Here is a 20,632-nt window from a genome sequence, read left to right on the forward strand (position 1 = left end):
TGTACGGGAGCAAGATTTCTGGATTACATGGTAAATGAACGTTTTCCTTTATAAGAACCTCCCAAACATTTGCGGAGTGGTTATACCATTTTGCATCCCCACCAGCAGCATATGAGTGTTCCAGTTGTTCCACATCCTTACCAGCACGTGGTATTGCTAATTTTTTTTTTTAATTTTAGCCATTCTGAGGTGTGTGGTGGTATCTCATTGTGGTTTTGATTTTCATTTCTCTGATGATTAATAATGTTGAGCATCTTTCTGTATGCTTATTTACTATACATATCACTTCTTTGGTGAATTTTGTGTTCAAATCTTTTGCCCATTTAAAAAATCAACGTGCTTATTTTTTTACTGTTAATTTTTTTTAACTTTATTTTGAAATAATTATAGATTCAGTGGAATTGCAAAGAGATCTACAGGGAGATACCATGCACACTTCACTCAACCTCCCCTGATGTGAACATCTTGCATAACTAGAGCACAATATTAAGACCAGGAATTGGACATTGGTACAATCCAGAAGGCTTATTCAGGTTTCACTAGTTATAGATGCAATTGTGTCTGTCTGTGTGTGGGGGGGGATTTCTGTGTAATTTTCTCACCTGTATAACTTTATGTAACTTCCACTACAATCAAGGTACACAAATGTACCATCACCATGTTATCATCATACCTCATAGGTACCCTTTATAGCCTCCCCCCTTCCTCCTTGACATCCCTTACCCTTGGAAACCACTATTTTGTTCTCCATCCCTATAATTTTGTTATTCTAAGAACGTTGTATACATGGAACCATAATATAGCATGTAACCTTTTGATACTGAATTTTTTTCACTCAGCGTAATTCCGTGGAGGTTCATTCAAGTTGTTGCCTGTATCAATAGTTTGTTTCTTTTTCTTGCTGGGTAGTGTTTCATAGTGCAGATATACCACAATTTAACCATTTATACATTTCAGTAATTTCAAGTTTTTGGCTATTACAAATAAAGTTGCTTTGAACATTTGTGTACAGATTTCTGCACCAACATAAGTTTTCAATTCTCTGAAATAAATGCCCAAGAGTGCAATTGCTGGGTCATCTGATAAGCCCATTTTTAGTTTTTAAAGAAACTGCCAAACTATTTTCCGTAGTGGATGCACCATTTTATATCTCGACCATCAGTGTATAAGTAATCCATTTTCTCAGCATCCTCACTAGCATTTGGTGTTGTCACAATTTTTTATTTTGGCCACTTGATAGACTTGTAGTAATATCTCATTATGGTTTTCATTTGCATTTCCTTGACAGTTAGTGAGGTTGAAAATCTTCATGTTCTTATTTGCACATTTGTATTTTCATATACATTTGCATCTGTATATCCTTTTTGGTTAAATGTCTCTTCATGTCTTTTGCCCATGTTCTAATGGGATTGTTTTTTTGATGTTGAGTTTTGTGATTTATATATTCTAGATACAAGTCTATCATGGGATATATAATTTGCAAAATTTTCTCCCAGTCTGTAATTTGTCTTTCCATTTCCTCTGTAGAGTCTTTCACAGAATAAAAGTTTTTCGATTTGATGAGGTATAGTTTATCAGTTTTTACTTTTATGGGTCATACTTTAAATCAATTGGGCATCTTTGTGTGGATCTATTTCTGTGTTCTCTATTTGCTCCATCAATCTGTGTGTCTCTCCTTCCTCTAGTACCACGCTGTCTTGATTATTGTTATTATTGAATTTGGAAAGTTCTGTATATGTTTTGGATACAAGTCCTTCTTCAGATATGTGATTTACAGGGATTTTTTTCCCAGTCTGTGATTAATCTTTTCATTCCCTTCACAATGTCCCTTACAGATATCTGTCTTTTATTGATCTCCATTATGGTCTGAAAACATACTTTTAACGATAGCTATTCTTTAAAATTCATTGAGGTTGTTTTTTTTTTCTTTCTGCTTTTTCTCCCCAAGCCCCCCAAGTGGTGCCATGTCTGCACCCAGGATCCGAACCAGCGAAACCCTGGGCCACCGAAGCGGAGTGCGCAAACTTAACCAATCGGCCATGGGGCTGGCCCCCAAAACTTACCTTTTTAAGTGTACACTTCATTGATTTTTAGTGAATTTACAGAGTTGTGCAACCATCACCTAAATCCACTTTTAGAATGTTGCCATCACCCCCAAAGATAACCTCAGACCATAAGTCAATCACCTTCCGACTCCTTACTCCAGGCAACCACCAGTCTGCTTTCTATGCCTATAGATTTGCCTTCCTTGGGATTTCATATAAATCGAATCATACAATATTGAGTCTTTTGCATCTGGCTTCTTTCACTTAGCGTAATGTTTTTGAGGTTCATCCATGTTGTAGCATGGATCAGGATTCTGTTCCTTTGTATGGCTTAGTAGTATTCCATTGTATGGATTTATCCTATTTTGTTCATCTGTTTGCTAGTTGATGAACATTTGAATTGTTTTCACTTTTTGGCTGTTGTGAATAATGCTTTTAGGAACATTTTGCTTACAGATCTTTGTATGGACATATATTTTCATTTTACTTCTTACCTAGGAGTGAAATTGCTGGTTCACATGGTAAATTTATATTAAACATTTAAAAAAAATTTTTCTTTCAGTAAATTAAGCTATTTTTAAAATAGGTTGAATAAACTATTTAAGATACAATATTTATATAATACTATTCATTCTCTATTTTGTTAAAGGTGATGATTTTTTTTTCCTTTGGTGAGGAAGATTCGCCCTGACTAACATCAGTTGCTAATCTTCTTCTATTTTTGCTTGAGGGAGATTAGCCCTAAGCTAACATCTATGCCATTCTTCCTCTATTTTGTATATGGGCCACCTCCACAGCATGGCTGATGAGTGGAGTAGGTCCACGCCCAGGACCCAAAGCCATGAACCTGGGCTGCCAGAGCGGGGTGCATGGAACTTGAACTACTTGGCCACAGGGCTGACAGTAATAATTTTTTTTTAATGTGAAACTCCTTCTGTGTCATTGGATAATTTTACTTTTTACATCATAACTACATTATGTTTTACATTTTAAGGAACTAACTGCCAAACTGTTTTCCACTGTGGCTATACCAGTTTACATTGACATGAGCAATAGCACCTTAAATTTTTTTAAAGATTTTTTTTTGTGAGGGTATAGAATTCTGACTTGCATGGTTTCTGATAGGAAATCTGATGCAATTCTTATCTTTTTTCCTATGTAACATTTCTTTTTTTCTGACTGCTTTCAAGATTTCCTCTTATCTATTGCTTTCAGTAGTTTGAATATGATATGCTAAAAGGGGTGGTTTATTGGGGCCTCTGGACTTCTTGTTTTTTATGGTTTGGTGTCTGTCACTTAATTTTTGGAAATTCTCATGCATTATGTGTTTTCTTAAATTAAAAAAATAAAATAACCTCCCATTCCTCTCTCTTCTTTCTGGGATTCCAATTACACTCATATTTGACTGTTTTATGTTCTCTTGGATACTCTTTTCTGTTTTTTATTTCTAATTTTTCTCCTTGTGTTTCAATTTGGGTTAATTTCTGTTGACTGATCTTAAAGTTCACTGATTCATTCTTTGGCTGTATTGAGATTACTGGTGAGCCGACTGAAGGTGTTATTTATCTCTGCTACTGTGTTTTTCATTTCTAGCATTTCTATTTAGTTATTTCTTAGAGTTTGCATTTTTCTACTGCAATTACCTGCTGATCTTGCGTGATATCCACCTTTTCCATTTGAGCCTTTAACATGTTAATCATAATTACTTAAAATTCTTTGTCTGATAGCTCCAATGTCTGTGTCATACCAGGTTCTGGTTCTGATGATTTCTTTGTTTCTTGGGAGTGTGATTTTTCTTGCCATTTTGTTTCTTATTTTTTTTTGAAGCCACACATCTTGTGTAGGACAGAAGAGACTGAGGTCAGTCGTTTTTATGCCTGGAAGTGGGCACACATGAAGGGTGGTATTCCAGAGCTGTGTCTTTACAACCCTGAGCTTTAGGTCTTGCCTTTCCACTGTGCATCAGATGCTTCCTTTTTTTTTTTCTTTTTTTTTGAGAAAGATTAGCCCTGAGCTAACTGCTGCCAATCCTCCTCTTTTTGCTGAGGAAGACTGGCCCTGAGCTAACATCCATGCCCATCTTCCTCTACTTTATATGTGGGATGCCTACCACAGCATGGCATGCCAAGCCGTGCCATGTCTGCACCCGGGATCCGAACAGGCGAACCCTGGGCCGCTGAAGCGGAACGTGCAAACTTAACCGCTGCACCACCAGGCTGGCCCCAGATGCTCTCTTTGCATGCTCTTCCTCTTCTATCCCTTTCCCAGTAGTATTCTGCTGTTACTAATTACTTGAATTTGTTTGCTTAGTGATGTGGGGAATTGGGAGAAGGGAATTTTCTGCTTATGCCCCGGTCTTAGGTACTGTGTCCCTTGGTCTCAGGAGTATGTCCTTCTCAAGTCTTTTGCCTCTCCCCTTGTGTAGTTCTGGGCCCAGTGCATATTTCTGCCTTGCCCCGGGAGTAGTTTTTTCCTCTTTCCTTCTCCAAGCTGCACTGAGTTTCCACCAGTACCCTGGAGGTTACAGAGTTTTTGGTCCTTTCCGCCACAGAGAAAGGCATGTTTTTCCCTAGGGGAGATAGAGGAAATGCATTGGTTAGAGATTCTTATCCCTCCTACGTGGCTAATGTTCCACTCTCCAAGGTCTACATGTCAGTGGTCCAATCTTAGGGCTCGTTCTGATCTTTTCTAAAAGCACCCAGTAGGGTTCGTGGAGAAAGACCCTACAAAAGAGCACAGGCTCCCCCAGTTTCTGCGGCCCTCAGAGGCTTCACACTGTCCTGCCAGTCCACATTCCGCCTTCACCAACTCATCAGTATTTCTCGCTGAACTCTTCTTACTGATTTTTGGTAAGCTTACCTCAGATAAATGAGTGCTCACATCCCCCTCCTCCTGCAGGGACGGTATCTCATCAAATTTTGAGCAAGTTTGCTGCTCTGCAACGTCAGCTCTCCAATGCATTGGAAAACATCCATGAAAATTGGAAGTTAGTCTGGCTTGTTTTTTGTCTTAACTAGAGGAATGATGTTTCTTCTAGTTTACTGTATCCTAGAGTGGAAGCTATCTCCTGGCTGATGAATTTTTAGATTTCCTTGAGCCCAGACTGCTCAGCCCCTCAGACTCTTTGTAGTTAATCATACATTGTAGTGTGCAGAACTCTTCCTTCCTGCGACCGTTGTTCTCGAAATGTTCTGCTGTGTTTTGCAGTAAGTACATGTTGACTATTTTGGGGTACTCCTATTTTCAGGTATTTCAGATGCCCCTGTTTATTCCTCCTGCTTCGTGTCAGTAGTTGCTGGTACTATACTGTCCTGTAGCTATTAGAGGATTATCTCTACCTGGTCATATTTTGGGTTTCATTGGGTTCCCTTTTCACCTAGTTTTGTTGTAGATGTTGCTTATGGGTTTTTGTCTTACTATTTTAGCACTCTATCTCTTTTAAGTGGGTGATTTAGGGAGATCCAAAAACTATGATGCCACTGCTGCCATTTTCTTCCTAAAATCTTGCCTTACTTTTTTGAAAAGTATTTTTGCTAGGTATAAAATTATAAAATTCTAGTTTAACAGTGATTTTCTTAGTTTTTTGGTTGATGCAGTTTCAGAATTCAGTAAATATCTTGAGGGAAAATCTGGCAGGATATTGAGCTGTTTCCCACCCTTCTTCTCTCCAGTATCCTGGCTCTTCATGCCTCTAATATTTTTTTCTCCATCCCCAAGAGACTACCCAAATCTCCCCTACTAGAGGCCCTCACTCATATCCCCACCCATTTGTCTCATGCCCAGAATCAGCAAATGTTCTGAGGAGAAAAATGGCTGCAGACTCTCATTGCCTCTCTTTCTTGAAGTACTGGCCACCTCATCATTGCTCTAATACTTTTACAATTTTCTCTGGCTTTCCTAGGTATTCTCAGTGGGAGTATTTGTCTGCTACAAGCTACTTCATTGCATTCACAATCAGAAGTCGACCTACACACTAAATATTTGCAAACGAAATCTCTTCTTCATGAGCTGCAGAAATTGGTGAAGGGGAACATTTTAGGAGACTTCTTTTCAGATAGATTCATCACTGCTCTTTAAGAATAAAGACTCTCAAAGATGAACAAATATGGCCGAGACTGAGGGAGACTGTGTTACTTTAATTATTGCATCATTTTCCTGACCTCTGTTTCAGTGTGGAAAAAGTAAGGAATTATTTAAGTTAGTATCAGATTAATTAGAAGAGAAACTAGTTTTTCGTAGACACCACAAAGATAGATATCAGTCCTAACTTCTGCGCTTTTAGGATCTGAATGAATGAGACACTGCTACCTTCTGGTCACTGTGAAGCTCACATAGTGCTGCTACTCAAAATTATTTCCTCTTGGTATGTTAATTGTTCTAGTAAAACACCATCCTCTATTTACTTCTCAAGGACGTAGACATAGGCACTCACAATAAATCACAGGAGCAGTGTTCCTCCTTAGAGATAGAGAGCTCCATTCTGAAAAATCTGCCAGAGAACAGGAACTCCCTGGAGAATAGAATTTACTTTGCTAATTGTCATGCTTTCTGCCACAGCGCCACAGACACCTTTGATTGTATATTCCACAGCTGTGCAGAAAGTTTCAAGAGAAGATTTGATTGTGTCTTCTGCAAGGTCTTTGTCCTGGCTCTCTGGAAAGGGTGATAGGGCCACAGAAAAACAGAAAACTTATCTTCGGTTCGTGGGCCCCGTATTGCCATGAAAGGAGTGTTTGAACTCAGCTGTGCTGTTAACCAGCTACATGATCTTGGGCCACTGACTCACTTGTGCATAAATTTCCTCATCTCTAAAATTCTCCTAACAATATTGGCTTCATAAGGCTGTTGTGGGATCAACTGTAGTAATGGGGGGGGGGGTCATTTGTAAATTTCAAAGTACAGCATACCAATCAGGATTGGTGTGATCACTGTTGTTTCATCCCCCTTTGGTGTTCCTGGAGTCCCCCAGCTGGAAGGCACCTAATCCCATATCTCATCCAATGCAGTCACCTTCTTTTCAGTGTCCCAGCTGGATGGCCTTTAGCTTCTGCATGCAGAGCTCTTTCAGGGATGGGAGAAGTTTTCCTTGTGCTTGTTGGCCAGCCCATATTCCAAGTCCTGGGAGACCTGGAACTTCTGATCTCCTATGGCTGAGGAGGGAAGGGCAGTGAAGACTTCAGAAGCCCAGAGCTGTGCTGTGTGTTTAGTTTTGCCTAGCTTCTGATCTGGGAAACTTACAGCCTCCTGTTGAGATGTCTAATCAGCTCTAAAAATGGATTTGGTTTAATCTAGATCCCCTTTTCTAAACATATGGAAGTTCTCAAGGGAAACCAAGTGCCAGCCCATCCCTCCAGGGTTTCTTTGGGCCTTTGGGATGGTTCTTTCTCTGAAAGGTCAAAATCACGGTGATTCTGGTAAGAGCTGGAGGCACCTAGTGACCTAAGCAGTTCCTCGACAGCATGGGGAAGAAGAGATACTTAAGAAGCTGGAGGGACCGTTAGCACTTTCAGATTAACTGACTAATTTATGCTGACCTTTTTTTATATGCAATAAATAGTCATAGAATTTTAAAAGTTATTTAATCTTATTATATGAGATTATACACATGTATTGTTTAGTTTACATTAGTTATTTTCCTCTGAGGTTACCATGTGATAACTTCTTAACATTCAGCCTACATGGGGCTGGCCCCATGGCGCAGTGGTTAAGTTTGCACGTTCTGCTCCTCGGGGGCCCGGGGTTTGCCGGTTTGGATCCCAGGTGCGGACACGGCACCGCTTGGCAAAAGCCATGCTGTGGCAGGCATCCCACATATACAGTGGAGGAAGATGGGCATGGATGTTAGCTCAGGGCCAGTCTTCCTCAGCAAAAAGAGGCGGATTGGCAGTAGTTAGCTCAGGGCTAATCTTCCTCAAAAACAAACAAAAAGAAACATTCAGCCTACATAAAATTAGCCTAAGCTTTTGCTCTCTGCAAAAGGTCTACAGCAAATGAGGTCTTTTCTGGCTCTCAGATAGGTCTACAATTCTTGGATTCCATCCTGTAACCCTTAGAATGACTTGGATTCTTTCCAGTCTACCTGGGATGGGCTTCTTAGCCTGAGGGCAGAGCAGTAGTCTTCATGGTCTGTCACCTTCTCTTTGGTCTGAGACTCTCTGATGACTTGTACAACTCTTATTTATAGTTATAGTTATAGTCTAATATTGGAATTCTCCACAGACTGCTGCTTGGAGAAGTTCAACCTCTTAGAGAAAGTTGCAATAAAAGAATTCTATCAAAAAGAATTTGCTGAATTGTGATTGCAAACAAAATAGCTTTGTGGGGACAAAATGTACTCCTGACAAGGGAGCCTTATGTTTGTTTTCCAGCCTCTCCTTCCAGTGCTTCACTTCTAATCTCTCTGCAGAAAGAAACATTTCAACAGAGAACCAAGTCAAAATTGAGACGTTATCTTCTCAAAGTGCTGAACTCCCATCCCTACCGCAGAAGGAACTCCTCTGTTCACAGAAGCTGAAGCCAGTCCGAAGTCCAGCTCCTTCCCAAGGGTAATCCTGTTTGGATGTTGGATGCACACCTGCCCAAGCATTGTGCTCTCCAAATGTAAGTTCAGTGACATAAATGTCTTTCTGCAACCTGAAAGAACTGTATATCTTTGTGTTATCAAATAATGTGATAGTGTCTCATATTTTGTTTGTAACATTTAGGATGTTTACTGTCATAACGGGATTTTGGAATTATGGTTTAATTGCTTTATCTGGGTTATCTATGTCTCCTTCATTCTGGGGAAAAAAAGTTCTTTATGTACAGCATGTGTTCTCATAACATCCAGGGTGAGAGACTGGGAGAGAGTAGGAACATCATTAGTTCTCATTCTGTGGGTGGAAACAATAAAGCATGGAAAGGCAAATGTATTTGCCAAGACAGTGATTCTCAACTCCATTTTTGGGATATTCCAGGGTGTCTCATAGGATCTCAAAATGCCTTGCAAAATTGCTCTAAATTTCTCAAAGCCAAAATCATCTTAATTGACTGTAATTTTTTTTGAAATTACATCATTGTGGGGGTGGAGTCAGTGAGTTTTACAAAAATAGTACCAAAAAAACCCCATAAACAAGTAGAACCAATGAAATGTCAAAACTCCACAGACATTTGGGAAGCAGTGGACTAGTCAGTACCAGAACAGGCAATGAAAGAATCCAGGTCAGGTGCTGAGAGGTATGAACTCTTGTCTTGTCCTCGCTGGATCTGTATTTCCAAAGGCAGTGCTTGTGTGATGGCACATCTGAAGATACTTCCCTTCGGAGCAGGCTTTTTACAGCACTTGGGCGTGATCCTAATGGCCTTTTGGGGGTGCCCTGATATCTTTTTCACTGCTAGAGAGGTGAGAAAGTGTATATTGATGCGCTTGAACAGTGAACAGCTTAGTTTGACTGGAGCACAGGCTCATGATGGAAGAATTATGTCAAATATGTTCAGAAAGGCAGGTTGAGACCACGTTTTTTTGGGGGGGGTGGCGAAGATTAGCCTTGAGCTAACATCTGCTGTCAATCCTCCTCTTTTTGCTGAGGAAGACTGGCCCTGAGCTCACGTCCACGCCCATCTTCCTCTACTTTATATGTGGGACGCCTACCATGGCACGGCTTGCCAAGTGGTGCCATGTCTGCACCTGGGATCTGAACCAGTGAACCCCGGGCCACCAAAGTGGAATGTCAGCACTTAACTGCCGTGCCACCAGGCCGGCCCCTGAGACCACATTTTTGAGGGCCTTGAATACTATACTGAGGTGATTCAACCTTTTTTGATAGGCAGTTTGGAGGCGTTGAAGGTTTGTGAACAGGTGTTGGAGGAGAAATGTGAAATAACCAGAGTTAGACTCTAAGAATATTAATATAGCTAGAATGTGTAGCTTTGACCAGATTGAGACAATTGAAGACAGAGAGATCAGTCAGAAACTCAGACAATCTAAATGAAAGGAGTTATGGAGGTTGATCTTACTTTCTTTCTTTTATTTTTTTTTAAGGAAGATTAGCCCTGAGCTAACTGCTGCCAATCCTCCTCTTTTCGCTGAGGAAGACTGGCCCTGGGCTAACATCCATGCACATCTTCCTCTACTTTATATGTGGGACACCTACCACAGCATGGTTTGCCAAGCGGTGCCGTGTCTGTACCCGGGATCCAAACTCGTGGACCCCGGGCCGGCAAAGCAGAACATGCACACTTAACCACTGTGGCACCAGGTCAGCCCCTGTCTTACTTTATTGTGAGCTCCATTATTGTGCTAGTGTAAAAGCAGGTGAGGTGTTACCTCTTGAATTCCACAGACCTTCTAGTTATGCTGGCTAGGATTTCTCCTGGCTCAACTTAAAAAAAAAGATCCTTTGCCTTGCCTTTTAAAGGTATTTGTTTAGAATAGGCTTCTCAAGGGGCAGGCCAGGTGGTGCAGTGGTTAAGTTCACAGGTTTTGCTTTGGAGGCCCAGGGTTTGCCAGTTCAGATCCTGGGCACAGACCTATGCACTGCTTATCAAGCCATGCTGTGGCAGGCGTCCCACATGTAAAGTACAGAAAGATGGGCACGGATGTTAGCTCAGGGCCAGTCTTCCTCAGCGAAAAGAGAAGGATTGGCAGTAGATGTTAGCTCAGGGCTAATCTTCCTCAAACAAACAAACAAAAAGAATAGAATAGGCTTCTCAAGCTGTGATTACATGATGTACTCTTGGCATCATGAAGTCATGTGGTCCCATGAAGCTCCAAGTCTAGTTTGACTATCTTCAGTTTGTTGCATTGAAAGAGAGGACATCACTTCACACAGACTAAGTCTGAGGTGTTTAACCCACACATGCTTTCAGACTTGTTATGTGTGAGCTTGAGCAGTGGGGCCTCGTTTCATTCTGAGGTTAGAGGAAATGGAGGAATTTCCCTGTGCTCAGTTTGACAACCACTATTTGGCTTCTATTTGAAGGGGGAAATACAAGTGCTGTGCAATTTTGACTTGAGTTTTTCTGTCCTTAAGAGCTTTTTTCTAAGAACACTGGTTAGTGGCTTGGGACACCCAGCAAATACTTAAAGGATTGATTTGTTTTAATGAAAAAAGTTATTTTTCTACAACTTTCATTGTATGAACTTTTAGCAAAGGAGGTTTCTCCCTTTACATACTTCTTATGGTAGACAAATTCCATCATCTCCCTACTAAGTAAGAGAAATAATGTTGAAAAATGGTAGAATAATTTTTAAGTTATGGGAGTACCGCAGCATCCACAGGAACCTTGAGTAAGTACCATAAACCTTGACCCTTCTGGTTAATTTGTAAGCCCTTGGGAGTGAGATGGGATGCATTCCTTCACTGTGAAACAAAGGAAACGTATTGTGTCACAGGTAAGTTTGTATAACGATGCCATATTGACTTTGTTGCTGCCGTGTCCTTACACAGCCAGTTCCCCACTGCTCCACTTATCGTGAAAATTTGTCTATTTTTATTTCACAGAAGATCTGTTTGAACCATTTAATTTCTGTTTTGACCTCCTTTCTTCACTGCCCATGCCTACTCAATCCACTAGGTGGCATGCTTACCCATGAGACTACCGCAGCTGTGTACACTACAAGAAGTGGCCAAGCAGTGGGCTTGGTTGTGCTTTCCTGTGAGGATGAAATGCTTCTGGGTTGCTGGTATCCTTGTCCCTCTACTCCTAAGTCGGGCACCAAGATGCTGTTTCATACCTGCCTGCCTTTCAAAGTCTCAGAAATATTAATTGGTGCTATGGTAGGCACAGAGGCAGGATTTCAGCGAAACCACAGCCTCGGCCTTCCAGGAACTCACAGTCTAGTGGCAGGAGGCAGATGGCATTAAAAGCTAGAGTAGAGGGCCATGGCAGGGGAGAGAATGCTTCTGACTGAAGATTCTGAAGGCCCAGAGGTCCATGACCCTGATTTGTGGGGCTGTTGGCATAGTGAGGGGCTCCCTGATGTGCAGTGGAATAGAGAGACCAGCATCACTGCATAATTTCACTGGTAGTGCCCCCACGTTCAGCCCCAGAGTCCAGTGAGGGAAAGCAGTAGCCATGAATGCTCCCTCCTATCCCAGAACTGACTGGGCTCTTCCACAGTCTCAGGGACAAAAGATCAAATGTGCCCCCACTGTTCCAGAACCAATAAATCCAAATATCTATAGCTCTCTCATTTCCTTTCATTTATCCTTTTTTTTTTTCCTGGGAAAGATTCACCCTGAGCTAACATCTATTGCTAATCTTCCCCTTTTTGCCCCCCTCCCCAAAGCACCAGTACATAGTTGTATATTCTAGTTGTAAATCCTTCTAGTTCTTCTATGTGAGCCGCTGCCACAGCATGGTTACTGACAGACAAGTGGTGTGATTCTGTGACCAGGAACTGACCCCATGCCACCAAAGCAATGAGAACACCAAACTTTAACCACTAAGCCATCAGGGCTGGCTCCGCTTATCTTTTTTTTTAATGAGAAATCACATCCACAAAGGTAACCATCACCCATGTCCCTACCAACAAGAATTAACCATTCTTAATATCTTGATATATTGGTTTCCAAAGTTTTCTATTTTTACACTTTTCCAAAATTGTGCAGACAACATACTAATATACTGCCCCTTTTCTCATTTGTTTTAATCTGTGTTCTTCCCACCCATACAGGACGAATTTTTGAATTCAGTTATGAGGTGCCCACATGCTCGGACATAATGGCTCACAGCCTAATGGTGGCAGAGAGAACTATTATGTTGTTCTACATTTTCTGTCTCCTTGCTCCTCAAGTGCAAACTTACATTTTTTTTAAGTTTAAAATTACATTGTAGAAAAAGTGTAAAATGCAGAAAGATGAAAATAAATAAATCATCTGTGGCCCTACCACTTGGAGAGAACCATAGTAGATTTTCATTTTGGTGTAATTCCTTTCAGTCTTTTTTCTACATAGTTTTAAAAAAATAGCTTTGTATTGTTTTTAAGATTTTATAATCTACCTTTTTCACTGAACTTCTTTTGTATTTAAATATTCTTCCACCTCATGGTTTTTAATAGTTGCCTGGTATTCCATCCTATAGCTATAGCTATATCATACTTTCTAATTACTATTGCTAGACATTTAGTTCGTCTCCTTTTTTTACTATTACAATAATATATGTTCTTATACATAAATCTTTACATGAATGGATGATTATCAGAATAAATTTCTTGAAGTGGAACTTTGAGTTAAAGAGTACGAACGTTAGAAGGCACTCTTTCATTGAAGTTTTCTTTAGCACAGTAGTGCAAGTTTATTATAGATTGTGGAGAAAACACAAGCATACAAGAAGGGGAATGCAAAAGGATGTAAAAGTCACCCATATTCTTACCACTCAGAGGTAGTCACTATTAACACTTTATTATACCCATTCGGTCTTCTTTTCTCTATATTCTGCACACTCTTTCATAAGCTTTTCACTTAATATTTTCTGAACATTCTTTTAAGTTCATCATGTTTCTATACCTTCAGTGGTTACGTAGCAGTTCTTTTCTTATATATTTTTTTAAAGACTGGCCCTGAGCTGACATCTATTGCCAATCTTTTTGTTCCTTCTTGTCCACAAAGCCCCCCAGTACATAGTTGTATATTCCAGTTGTATGTCCTTCTGGTTGTGCCATGTGGGACGCTACCTCAGCATGGCCTGATGAGCAGTGCTAAGTCTGTGCCCAGGCTCCAAACCTGTGAAACCCTGGGCTGTGAAAGCAGAGCACGTGAACTTAACCCCTTGGCAATGGGGCCGGCCCCCTACATAGCATTTCATTGTATGAAAGTACAACAATTTATTTGACAACTCACTACTGTTGGACATTTAGGTTATTTCTGTTTTTCGCCACGTAAACAATGTAGAGATGAGTATTCTGTGGCTAAGTCTTTGCAAAAACTCTTGATTGATTCCTTTGAATAAATTCCTAGATGTGTAGTTGTTGGTTCCACAGATATGCACATTTTAAGGCTTTTGATGGATATTGCTAACTAGCCCTATAATAATTCTCATGTGAGAGGTGGAGTATGGGTGTGCCCTTTTTGTCTGAATTCTTGATATCACTGAGATTTTTTTGCCAATTTGACTGCAAAGAATTAGTAACATTTTAAGATTTACATTTATTTTATTACTAGTGAAGCTGAACTTTTCTTCTTTTCTTTACTCTTTTGCCCAATTTTCTGTTCTGGTATAGATATTTTTCTTATTTTTTAAGAGATTTTAAAAATAAATTTAAAATATTAATTCTTTGTCATTCATGCAGGTTTTCTCCTTTAGCTAATTGTTGTGACGAACTATATGTCTAGATTTCCTAATATTAAATTTCGCTCCTAGAATAGTCCCTCTTTTCTTAGAGTATAATATTCCTTTTGTCTTACTGGGTTTGATTGGCTCGTATTTTATTTAGGACTTTTGCATCCATGTTTGTAACTGACATTAGTCTTCAGTTTTCTTTCTCTGTGTGTTTGTGTGTGTGTCCATCAGGTTTGGGGACAGGATAACTTTAGTTTTATAAAATAAATGGGGCTTATTTCCTTCTTTTCCTCTATACTGGGAACTACTTTTAGAGCATGGAAATTATCTGTTCCTTGTAAGTTAGAAAGAACTTGCTCATAAAATTATCTGGGCATTATAATAATCATTGGAGGAAATGTTTTTAACAGCATGGTTTTTTCCCATGTTTTCTCCCTCTTTGTGATTCCAATTTGCTGTTTCCTGGAAAATCATCCATTTTATTAGGATTTTCAAATTCATTAGCATTTTCAAGCTGTATTTAGCTGTAATACACATCGTCTACAGTTCATCCATTTGAAGTGTTTCTAATATATTCACAGAACTGTACAACCATCACCACAATAAATTTTAGAACATTTTCAAAACCCCCAAAAGAAACTCCAGTAGCCATTAACAATCACTCTCCCTGTCCCCTTGATTCCTCCCAGCCCTAGACAACCACTAATCTGCTTTCTGTCTTCATAGGTTTGCCTACTCTGGACCTTTCGTATAAATGGAATCATACAATATGTAGTCTTTTGTGTCTAGCTTCTCTCACTTAGCATAATGGTTCCAAGGTTCGTCCATGTTATAATATGTACGAGTACTTCATTCTCCCTTTACATTTTTTTAATTAATAGACTTTTAATTTTTTTAGGGCAGTTTTGGATTTACAAAAGATTGAGCAGATGGTACAGAGTTCCCATATACTCCTCTCTTCCCAGTGACGATAGTTTTTCCCACTAACATCTTGCATTGGTGTGGTACGTTTGTTACAGTTGATGAACAAATATTGATACGTTATTATTAACTAAAGTTCATAGTTTACATTAGGGTTCACTGTGTTGTACAGTTCTATGGATTTTGACGAAAGCGTAATGTCATGTACCCACCATTACAGCATCATATACAATAGTTTTGATGAATAGTTCAAGCACAGGGGATTGTTAGTGCAGTCCTTCCCTGCTCCCCAAGAACTTCTAGCAACCACTGATCTTTTTATTGTTTCCATGGTTTTAACTTTTCCAGAATGTCATGTAGTTGCAGTCATATAGTATGTAGCCTTTTCAGATTGGCTTCTTCTTCTTTTTTTTTTTTTTTTTTTTGGTGAGGGAGATTGGCCCTGAGCTAACATCTGTGCCAATCTTTCCTCTGTTTTGTATGTGAGTCCCACCACAGCATGGCTTGATGAGTGGTGTAGGTCCACGCCTTGGATCCAAACCTGTGAACCCGGGCCACCAAAGAGGAGTGTGCTGAACTTACCCACTGTGCAGACTGGCTTCTTTTACTTAGTGATATGCATTTAAGGTTCCTTCATGTCTTTTCACGGTTTTATAACTCATTTCTTTTTCCTGCTGAATAATATTCCTTTGTCTGGATGTGCCACAGTTTATTTATCCTGAGACTGTCTCAGATTCCCATCTGTAGAGATTAATGTGCTGATTGCATCTCAGAATTAGTATATCCCAACAGAAACTCATCAGTTTTCCTCACAAGCTATTTATTCTTCTTGTGTTCCTAATTCTGTTAATTATACCAATATTTTCCAACCACCCAAGCTTGAAACTTGGCATCATAGCCGGATGTAAGAGAAATGAGATAGGAAAAAGTCAATTCATTTCCAAGTTCTATGTCACTTCCAGAATATTTTGAAACTGTTTTGTCTTTACTCTCTCCTTCTTGATCTCCATCCTCTTTTGACTTTCTCAATCTCTTACTCTCCTGGATCTCTGATCATTTTATCTTAGGTTAGTTTTACCTGTCACTTAAATGACCTGCCCCTTTCTTGACCATCTTCTGCGATCAATTTTTACCTTCTGCCTTGGTTATTTTTATGCAATCCCAAGATGTAAACTATCATTTATACACGTATAATTTTCAAATATATGTTTCTAGTCTTGGAGTATCTTGAGAACTTCAGATCCATCTATCCAACTATCTGCAGGACATCTCTATTTCACAGACTTCTCAGACCCAGTATGTCTGAAGTGAACTATTCCCATCTCAGCTGTTCCCAAACTTTCTCCACCTCTCATATTTCTAGTCAATGGCAACACCATCCATCTGAGGTTCTTAGAACAGGAATCTGGCCATCATTCCTCTTCTCTCCCTTTCCCCTAAGGCCAAATATTCACCAAGTCTGTTCTCTTGAATCCTAAAATTCTCTTGAACTTGCTGTTTTTATCCCCATGCTACTTCTTTGTTCATGCTTTTGTCATCTGTCATTTAGACTATTTCAGTGATCTTCAATCTCATCTTCCGCCCCCCTCCATGCAGTCCACCAACACAAAGTGATTTTCCACACTGAGAACTTAGTCATGCCATTTCACTGCAAAGATCAAACAAAAACAAGAACAACAAAAACAGGGAAATATTGAGAGTCTCCCTGGTGGCTCCTCACTTCCTAAAGCACATAGTCAGCTCCTTAGCTTGGCATACTGATATGCTTTCTACCAACTTGTTTAGCCTCATTTCTCATTATACTCCCCACCCGCATCTTGTCTCAGGCTCCAGCAGTAATTCTTCTGGGATGTTTAACATATTCCCTCTGCTCAGACTCTTTTTCATCCTTCAAAACCCTGTCTGGGTGTGTCCTTCTCTGGAAAGAGTTTTCTGAGGCTTCCAGCGCAGTGAACTACATCCAGTGCCGGGATTCTTCTGTACTTTGTACAACGTTATATTGTAACTCTTTTGTTTATATGTCTGTCTTCCCTATCAGGCTGTGAGCTCTCCAAAACCAGATTTTGGCTAATTTTCCAGCTGTATAGTAGGTGCTCAGTAAATATTTATTGAATGAATGATTAAGATGTTCCATGGGCTGAATTGTGATCCCTGAAGTTTAGCTCTATGTGGCATTGTGTGTCCAATAACATGATAACACAGATTTCATCTCTTTTATTTTCTCTCTTAATCAAAGAGCTCAAACCTTGCAGTTTCTTGGAGGTAGGCATGGTCACCTGGCTGGTATCCAGAGGGAATGCTTGATAAGAACTTGTTTCAGTGAATGTGGACTTATGCTTTCTGGGGGCTCTGTACATACAGGAAATGCTTCTATTTCCTCCTTACCTGGCTCTTGGCATAACTTCTGATAGCTCCCCCACTCTAAGAGTTACTTCTGGACCAATGAGAAATCAGATTCCTTTAGGGGGATGGGCATTATGTCACATGGTGTCATTGCTAGATGCCTGCAGAGCTTGGGGTGCTAAGAAGCAGTCTGTAGCCTGGGACTTCCCCCTAGAGGATGAACAACTCTATGGGAGAGAGTAGGAGCTTAGAACATGCCCAAGATCCTATAGTCCAAGGACTTTGGGGAGTTCATGGTCCCCTCTGGGCCTGTAGGATATAAGCCCTCAAGGACAGCAATGTAGTTTGGTAGAGAATAGTCGAAAGCTGCTCTAGGCCCAAATTCCTAAGGGCCAGCAAATGAATTTTGTTTCTCTGGGCTCTGTTGGACTGAACTTTAAGACTGCTGCCCCTGGGAGTGACATCCCCAGGAAAATCTCAGGGGACCCAGTACTCACGTGGGCAGACAGCCTTCAGGAAGACCTGAATGAGCCTCAAGAAATCAGGTTGTTGAGCCCAGTCTGACTGCATCAGGCTCCACACCCTTTACCATGAAAACCTGAGCACAGGTTAGGCAGAAGTCAGTGGGGAGAAGGATTGGGGTTCAGGGACCTTTCCTCAGTAGTTCTCAGGTGTGAAGGCTGTGTCCTTGAGAGAGTAGCACTGCCCCTGTCAGAGTGGGGTCTCAGTGTGTTATGCTTTCCCAGAGTGCACCTCCAGTCCTAGTTAGGCCAGTGCGCTTTCCTCTGGGGCAAGTGACTTTACCCAGATTCCTTGGGGAGCCGAATGGAGACTAAAGCTTAGTAGACTTTGTTTTTATGAAATAAAATTGTTATTTCTTGTTTAGAGAGACTAAGAAAAAACCAAAATTGCAGCAGTATATATGTAATACTGTGTAACAGTTTTACAAAAAACCTCACATACGTTAATTGATTGGTTCAATCTTCATACAACCCTGTGCCTAATACTTAGTAGACATTCATATGTTTGGCATATGAATGAACATGGGGATTTATTATCTTATTTTAGAGATGTGGGAACTGAGGCCCAAGTGAGTGAATTGAGTTTCCTAAAATCCAGATCTACAGTTAGTATAGAGCCTCAGCTTGAAATCAGGCTCGATTCAGGTCGACACTTACTGAGCACCTATCAGGTGACAGGCAGTTGCCAGTGATGAATAAACATGTTTCTTGGTTTTGAGGAGCTTATAGACTTGTTAGGGAGTCAGACACTTAAGGACATAATTTCAACACAATGTGCTAAGTGCTATGACAGAGAACTCCATGCAGTGCTATGGGGTCACACAAGAGGGGCACCTAATCCACTATGATGAGGTCACAAAAGATTTCTTGAAGAAGTGAGACCCCAGTTAAGTTTGAAAGTTCAGCCGAGGTTGGCCAAGGGTAGAAATAACATTCCAGGCTGAGAGATCAGCCTCAGCGGTGGCACAGCAGTGTGAGCCAGCACGCTGTGTTTCTGGGGTTGCTGAAGTGTTCGTTGCCAAGAGCAAAGTGGTAGGATCAGATCATTGAGGGTGTAAACTGCCCTGTACACCACTAGTTCCCAAACACTGCTGGCTTATTCGGACTACCTGGGGAACCTAAGATGTATAAAGGTGTCCCACTCACACACCCAGTGATTTTCTTGATCAGCTGGGTTTGACCGTCACTTCCGGAGGCAGCAAGAAGCCATTAGAAGGTTGGTAGCAGGGGAAGGACATAGATTGTCATATTGGATCACTCTGGTGGCAATCTACATGGAGGCAGGTAGATTTGAGAGGGATGCTACTGGAGGCACAGAGACCATTTAGGAAGCTGTTGAGTTTTTCTATGTGAGATTTCATGGTGGATGAAATAAGGCAGTAGTAGTGGGGATGGAGAGAAAGGGATATGAAAAGAGAGTTCAAAGTGGTGAAATCCTTATGATGCTGTGGGGAGTAGGGGTGAGGGGCAGAAAAGTGTCTAGGATAAGCCTCCAGGTTTCTGGCATGACTGCCTGGGTAGAGCATGGTATTTCTGACCAAGAGCGGTAATGGAGGGTGGAAAGAGAATGGGGAAAAATCGATCAATTCCGTTTGGAACCCGCTGAATTTGAGATACTGTGGGATATCCAGATGTGAGGGGAGCTGGAAATAGAGATATGGGCCCTTCTGTGGGGGGATTTAAAGTCATGAGAGTAGCAGAGATCTCTCAGGAAGAGTATGTAGAGAGTGTGCCATTATTTATTCTACCCTTTTCTGCCGTCAAGGGTTGTTCTCATGGGGCAGCAGAAGCCTTTTTTAATGTTTCAGCAAGACAAGTGGGGTAGTGAAAATGGCATAAAAGGTGGAGTTAGGGAACCAGAGTTGAAGCCCTGCCTCTGCCGCTTCACCGCTCTGCCACCCTGAGCGGTGAGTGAGCCTTTCACGGCCTCCAGGTCTTCATCTATAGAACAAGGGTGGTAGGAATATCTGCCGCACAGGGCTATTGAGAAGGTCCAGTGAGAACATATATGTGAAAAACACCATGTAAAAAACCATAAAAAACATTAGAGATTTTTTTTCCCCAGGAAACTTGGACCAATATGTAAACATTACAGGGAAGCAGATTTTGGCCCAGTGTCAGGAAAGACTGTCTGATGCCTTGAGCTTTTGGATGATGGGAAAAGCTTTGGGAGATAGGAAGCTCTGAGGCTCTGGAGGGCTTTAAGCAGAAGCCGGGTTTCTGGGTTTCTGCTGAGAGTTTTGTCGCCAGGGGTGGGGTCTATGCCACCAGGCCAGCCCTAAAATGATTAATTTTTACTATTTGCAAGCAGAAGTGATACTATAAACAGCTAACAAAATATTGCCAAGTAGGGGCCAGCCCCATGGCTGAGTGGTTACAGTTCTGTGCGCTTCCCTTCGGCAGCCTGCGGTTCGCGGGTTTGGATTTTGGGTGTGGACCTACTCCACTCATCAGCCATGCTGTGGAGCATCCCACATACAAAGTAGAGGAAGACTGGCACAGGTGTTAGCTCAGGGCTAGTCTTCCTCAAGCAAAAAAAGA

General features: G+C 40.9%; 1 long non-coding RNA gene across 1 annotated transcript in view; it reads left to right on the top strand.

Annotated features, from left to right (window-relative positions):
• LOC103540704 (uncharacterized) overlaps nucleotides 1–20,632 on the top strand; it is a 284,275-nt gene that overhangs the window by 16,327 nt on the left and 247,316 nt on the right. The window contains exon 4 of the long non-coding RNA XR_011535919.1: nucleotides 8,452–8,645. This is a non-coding gene — a long non-coding RNA (uncharacterized lncRNA). The remainder of the gene's footprint in view (nucleotides 1–8,451; nucleotides 8,646–20,632) is intronic.

Source organism: Equus przewalskii, chromosome X (genome assembly GCF_037783145.1).
Source record: "Equus przewalskii isolate Varuska chromosome X, EquPr2, whole genome shotgun sequence".
Lineage (NCBI taxonomy): Eukaryota > Metazoa > Chordata > Mammalia > Perissodactyla > Equidae > Equus > Equus przewalskii.